The sequence below is a fragment of the Helicoverpa zea genome, chromosome 14 (genome assembly GCF_022581195.2).
Source record: "Helicoverpa zea isolate HzStark_Cry1AcR chromosome 14, ilHelZeax1.1, whole genome shotgun sequence".
NCBI classification, from domain to species: domain Eukaryota; kingdom Metazoa; phylum Arthropoda; class Insecta; order Lepidoptera; family Noctuidae; genus Helicoverpa; species Helicoverpa zea.
Genome location: NC_061465.1, coordinates 9,104,082 through 9,111,086, shown reverse-complemented (window position 1 = coordinate 9,111,086; position 7,005 = coordinate 9,104,082). Strand labels below are relative to the sequence as shown.

The following is a 7,005-nucleotide window of genomic DNA, read 5'->3' as shown; positions in this document are numbered from 1 at the left end:
TAGTCGGTTAGCGCAACCGGTGGTCGACGGTCGTGGACTCGCTACGGCTAATTGTTTTTTTAAGTGTTTTAAAGTGTGAGTGAACAGTGTTAACGGGACAGGCGGAGTTAGTTTGCAGGTAAGACCGGCTTGACCCTTTATCGGATAACGCTTTTTGTTGTGATTTTAATCGTTTACCGTTTTATTTCGTTTGTATACCAGTTTTTGTGATTGCCTATTGTTTTCGTGCGGCGGGATTTAACAATCGGTTTGGCGGTAGGCCACATCTTTGTGTGTATTTGGTACAGTTATTTTACAAAATTAAAAAGGAATTGTTCGTACTATTGACACGGTTTTTCAAAACCTAGATAAGAATAAGTAGTATTTTCGCAAAACATTGTGCAAACTTGTAAATAGACACCTACATTTTTCTTATTTACAATTACACGTTCCAAATTCAAGTCGCCGATTATGAGTGAGCAAAGAGATCGGAATTCTTAGGTTCTTATTTGAAACTGGCAGTCAATAAAATAATGGCGGTCGTACACTACGATGGGCACAACCTGTTGCTAGTTGAGACTATCGTGACCTTTACATTGACTAATTTGTTGGTATAAATTCACAACCTACAAAACCATTGGCATATTTTCTTTATGCCTAAGAAATAATCAGATTTACGGAACTATCACATGATGGGAAATGCGTTTGTAATGTAGGTAAACCTAACAAGCAGAGGAAGTGCAGACATGCGTGTCGTCACTTTTTTTCAGCGACAATTCAGTGCAAGAAGGAAATATGCGATTGTCTATTAATATTTATAGAGTAAACTAGGGCTGTCCGGAATGGTATCCGGGCCAATGTAAATTACTAAGTAGATTAGAGGGCTGAAAAAGTATACAGTATATGTGTATCAGGCACAGACACACAGAAAAAATATCTTGAAAATTTACAAAACAGCACGAGGGTATCGAACGCTTTTTTTGTTTTTTCGAGGAATGAAAAGATAAAGAAAAGACACAAAATCTGAGTCCAAATGCAGCGATCGATACGAGGTTGAATTATTATTGAAACGTTCATTTTTCAGGTATAAAAGTTGTAAGTACGTAGTGTAATCAGTATGTAGGTACGTCTTCATATGACAACACTGAGAACTCTCAAGCAACTCATGAATACCATCATCACTGACATCATGAAGTAGCAATTCCATTTGAAAATTGAACACAACACCAACCTATCTAGGCAACTATTAAAATTCGTCGAAGCACTGAACACCACGATAGTTAAATGACGTACTTTAGCCAGAACGTTACGGAGGCTGAACAAAAACGGTTCAGATCTCAATCTGGCGACAAACAAGAGGTCGATGACCCACAATGTCATCTGCACGAGCGTGACTTATTGCGGTCGATGGAAAACCTTATTAAGATTTATAGGGCACCCAATAAAAATGCGCGGTAAATACTTGTACAATTATATCATTGTTGGTACAAAGGTTGGTATGAAGAATAGCATGGTTCAAGCATGATTGATCTGGTATCAAAGGCAGATTTTAGACCAGTTTGGTAGGTGAGACTTTAAAAAGTACATACAGACGCCAGAAGGTTAAACTACCCGAATCTGTCCAATTTTACCAGTCGAACATTAACCTTCCACTATTGTGATAAGGTAAAAATCTATTGAAGAAATAAGACAGATTAAGGTAGGTTGATGTGCAGTCTGTCTGTACCATCAATTTCACTAGGCGGTGCAATATGTACAACGTATAGGTAAATTAAGCAAAGATACATCTGACTATAACTGTCTGACTTTAAGCTCCATCATCATTAATCATTATAATCTGAAAAGGATTTGAATAGGTCATTCAAAACATGGTGAAAAAGTTAGTTAATCAGTAATAAACTTTGACGGGCTCGCTGGAGGCGTATTTTAGCACCCATGTTTCTTAAGGTTATAAACTTAATAACCCATACTGTGTGCAATCTAATTAATTGTTATTTCGTAAATATGACGCAACGATTGTCACCTGTCACTGTTGCTTTGTTACGTGTATGAAGGCAAGAATAGATGAAATTGCTAAGATGCAGAAATTATGCAATGGAATGTTTGTTCAGGATTTCAACGCAAAGCTGGGATGCCACAATAGGTTAGGTCTACGTTTTCAATAGCGTGTGTATCAGAGCATCTCTCTATTGTTTGAAAATTAGAATGGGCATTCCTTCAAAAATTTATCTTCAAAATTTTCGCCCAAAATAATGTGGATCAAATCATAGCTCTTTACAGCGTGGTAGCTTTGGTTCTTTACAGCGTGGTAGACATACTGAAAACAAATCCTATGTATTTTTAGTTCGAATTCCTTTTATGTAAAAATGAGTTTTATGCTATTTTGATATTGATACATATTTTAAAATGCAAGGAGTACTATTCACTACCTATATCAAAGACTTCACGAAGAAAACTCAGTGACATAATACTTATTATGTATAGGACTATATACACAGTCGTCAATGGGCTTAGCTTTATAGAATCTCATAGAAAAACTCACTCTCCCACGATGCCCTTATCTATAAAACAATGCTGAGCTGAAAAACTGGCTGATCAACAGTGATTTGAATACCACTTTACATTCTATGGTATAACTAGAATACAATGGAGGTAAATTACTAGGTTTATCAAAGGAGCAAGAGGTATGATGGATGACAAGCTCTTTGCGGTAACAATATTGTAAACTATCCCTGTGATTTCAACGTCTTTCCGTGGGAACTATTGATGCAACTGGATTAAAGGCCTACTTCTAACAAAGCCTTCCTCGTTAAATTTGGATGAAATAATAAAAAAAAAAACAATGGTCCAGGAGATTTTTAGATTAGCGAGTTCAGGCAAACTGCTAATAATCAGCAATAGACTGAAGATCGATTTGCGAATTTTTGTTATAAGATCTGTGTTTTTTCTTAGAAGAATCGAGGAGCACTTTGGTAGAAAAATATGTTGAAAATCACATCTTTTGATATTCATGTAAATTCGCTAAAAATCCTGATACACTTTTCAAGGCCAGAAATGGACAAATTCCTGAACGTTTTCAGCCTTAGGTGGTTTACAGTACAATATAATTTAGCTGTCATTGCTCCTTCTAATACTAAAACTACGGAAATAGACTCTTATCGCTAACAACTTTTTGATTGATATTTTTTATTAATTTCTCAAATTATTTTCGTGACAAGACTCCATTTCTTGGTATTGTGAAACATGAAAAGTTTTTGTAAGAAAGTGATGGATCAGTTAGTGTGAAATTTTTTTTGGAATTTCTTTTCACTATTGCAAATACCTGTCTCTACTTTTTATTAGCGTCTTACAAAATATGATAGTTGGTTCGTGCTTGAGGTAAATGAATTCGTTCCATCAATACTCAAAATCAGGTAAAAACCACACATTTTTTTGTGACACATATTTCGGAAAAAAACATTCTTATATAATGTTAATAATGTGTATCAGAAAATACCACAAAAAAGGAAAAAGGTGTAACTGCCTTATGTAACGAAATTGCGGTTTTATTGCATCGCCCGGCTTGACAATACTTCTTTTAGTTACCTTTTTTTATACTCTATACTCTATAACATTATTAGATCAACAAATGATAAACGTACAGCCCAAGTTACCTACAACATAACAGTTTTCTTAAAACCACTGATGAATTATTTTCTCGTGCTATGAATTTTCTACAAGGTCGTCTGTCCACCTTGTTGGTGGACGTCCTACGCTGCGCTTGCTAGTCCGTGGTCTCCACTCCAGCACTTTTCGGCCCCATCTGCCATCTGCTCTGCGAGCAATATGGCCTGCCCATTGCCACTTCAACTTGCTAAAGGTCGCCGGAAGACGCTGGATGCAGGTCGCCTCCAACAGGTATCTGTGGAGATCAAAGGGGGAGGCCTATGTTCAGCAGTGGACGTCCTACGGCTGAGATGATGATGATGATGATGATGAATTTTCTATAGGACGAGAAAAATGAATTTTCTCGTGCTTATTACAAAGAAAATAGTTGTGAGATGAAAAACGGTCATTTATGTTGTAGGTGAACTTGCGCTCAAGACTTAAATTCTGGAACTATATGCTTAAACCTGTGTTCAAAATTAATAATGATAGATTCGTAACCAAAGCCGGTTATTACCAAAAAATATATAATACCACATAATATGATATAATATAAAATACTAGACAAGAAATAACCTGTTTTGGATTTTCTGCATATTTGGAAATGCTAGCAGGTATCTAGGTATAAATAGAACTAGTTTTAAATAATATTGAATATGGGTTGAATATTCATTGCTTCTGCGGAAATCAGCATTTAAAAACTTTGAGTTAAAGGTGACTCGTGTTTAGTATGACCTTTATAAGTTGGCTTGAAGGTATATAGATCGAATCTTATATATCAGTATCATGTTGGGGTTGAAAAGATATATCTATGTCTCTTTGACGGACGAAGAGTGCTGTCCATAGACAACAAATATTAAAATTGGATCAAAAAGTGGGATCCAACGGGAATGACTATTATACACTTTTATATACGGTTCTATCCAATGATTATTACAAAAGTCATCAATTCATCATAACTCCCAAAACTTATTGCAATTCATTATAATTTTCCTTAATAAAAATGTAAATTTTCACTATATGTTTTGTACGTTTATTATGGTTTATTCCAATTAATTTTTTGACAGGCATTCTGTAATAGACTGAGTTCTGCATATTTTTTTCAGTCAGACACCATTTAACTGATATTCCAATAATGTATTCCTCAGTTTTGCTCCGGTCGTAAAAGTTAACAATTGTTTTTATCTGGGCCGAGGTAAACACGGTCGTAGCGTTTAGTATTTTACATAGACTCTTTAATTGCTTAATAATGCCTCAGTTTATGTCACTTGGATCAACCATGTCTGCATACAGTTTAGATTTACAAATACTTGAAAAATAAAACAGCAAGATTAATCTCATAAAGTGATTTCGCTTATTATAAACACAGATTGTAATTTCCCTCTGTCTACTTAGACGACAGACCCGTGTCGACGGCGCGCGTTGTTCCACGCGCTCCTCAAGCTGTCAGCAACCCCAGCGGGGCCCAGTAGGGCTAAGGCCTGCCGGTCTGACACTCCCTCACCGCTGAAAATCATCAAATGACCCCTCCCGCTGGATTAGCGTGGATTAGCCACAGCGGGGGGGGTCATTTGATGATTTTTGACGTCGTTAAAAAAAATGATTGTAATTTCCCAACATTGGTAGAAAATCTGTGAAAAGTGTTTTCGGTACTCATTGTATTCATGTTTACACTTATGTCTGATAAAATATACGACTGTGCTTTGTTCAGTGATAGTGTTATCATTTATCAAAGTTAAATAAGTTGAAGTTAGAGTAGTGGTTCGTGGGGCAATAAAAATGTAACAGCGTATAACATACAGTAGGAATCAAAAACAAATATATTTTTTATGTCGGAATCACGTATTTTTTATTTAATTTGTTTCGTTGTCATTTTGTAGCTAGTAATTTGTTAGTCTATTTAGTAATATGGTAACAAATTACATCCATGTTTTTTTTTAATGTATTTTGACTTCCTCAACAGAAATAGATTACTCAGTCATGTTTTCATTAATAATAATTAGGATTTAATCAATATTTTACACGTGTCAAAATATGACGTATGAATTATATTATTGGCCACTAATTAGGCACTTGGCAAACAAATTAATACAAAAAACCGAATGAATAATACTAAGTCGCGAGCAGACATTTTTTTTCCAATCTTTTGTTAAACCAAAGCAAAAACCCCAGTCCAAAATGTACGCCAAAAAACCTTGCATTGTCCACTTGACTATATAACAAAAAAACCGCAATACCTAACTTCGGTAACTTTCGAATAACAATTCGATTATCGATATCACACGCGTACGGAAGCTATCGAATCGATTTTAATAATCGATGGTGGCTTGTGCGAAATCGCGTGACTCCGTACGGAAAACACTAGCGTCTCGACGTCTTCCGACTGATATTTTTTGTTACATTGCCCGGTAATAGAGAATGGGTCATTATGTTTTACCAATTATTCAATCAAATTGTGACGCTTGATGTCTTTATTTTACTATCTTTTTTGCGCGGTGATTTCCTCACGTATCCGACGAAGCAAGTCGAAACAATGAATTTTTCTTACCGTAACTAGATTTATATGCAATTCAGTGTTCTTAATTAATATGTCAGTGAATCAGTCATTACTAAGCGATCTTTCTTTTCTGATTGTTTTAATTGTAGTGTTGGAATTCAACGTCCATATTTCGAACAAACGAAATATTTGTACCAATCCATTGGTTTACGAAAAATTTCAAAATTATGTATCTTGTTATTTGTATTTTGTCGTTTACTTTGAAATAGCATTAGTTAATTAGCACTAGTTTATAAGCTTTTAAAATTTAATTTTGAATGGATTTGCATAGCCGTTATTATATTATTTCATCATCTTTTTCTGTCGGACCTACTGTTAGCTAAATTGGTATTGAGTAACAGGTTTTGACACTTGGACACATCTCTATTTGGAACGGGAATTAGATTATGTAGTCTTCCACTACCGTTTGTTTCATTAATGTCAAGGTTTAGCTTTGTGCTATATTTTTGTCATTTTGTTTCGTCAAACAATACCTATAACAATGCATTTGCAAGGATCGTCACGGTTGTGGTTATGTCTTTATATTTTTGTTGCATTTGAAATGGTTATTGCACAAATAAAATACAGTTGTAACTGCTAAATATTGAAATGCTTTTTTTCTTTGCATCTGAAAAATCAATCAATGCAAAAGTGCACTTAAAATAACAATTAAGCGACCATCAATTTAGCATAACGAATTTCTGTCACGAAATATTCGTTTTGTGATGAATTAACATGAAATAGTCGCGTGTAGTTACTCGATTATTATTAATCGTATATCGTGTGAGATGCGCGTGAGTACATAAATGAGAGAATTCGCGGAAAAGTTTTCGTCGTGTGAGAGT

At 35.1% G+C, this 7,005-nt stretch overlaps 1 protein-coding gene across 1 annotated transcript in view; it reads left to right on the top strand.

Moving 5' to 3' along the window:
- The window catches only part of LOC124636268, a 47,769-nt gene continuing 40,764 nt past the window's right edge, over nt 1-7,005 (top strand). The window contains exon 1 of the mRNA XM_047172285.1: nt 1-118. The gene's annotated coding sequence lies outside the window, so the exon portion shown is untranslated. The remainder of the gene's footprint in view (nt 119-7,005) is intronic.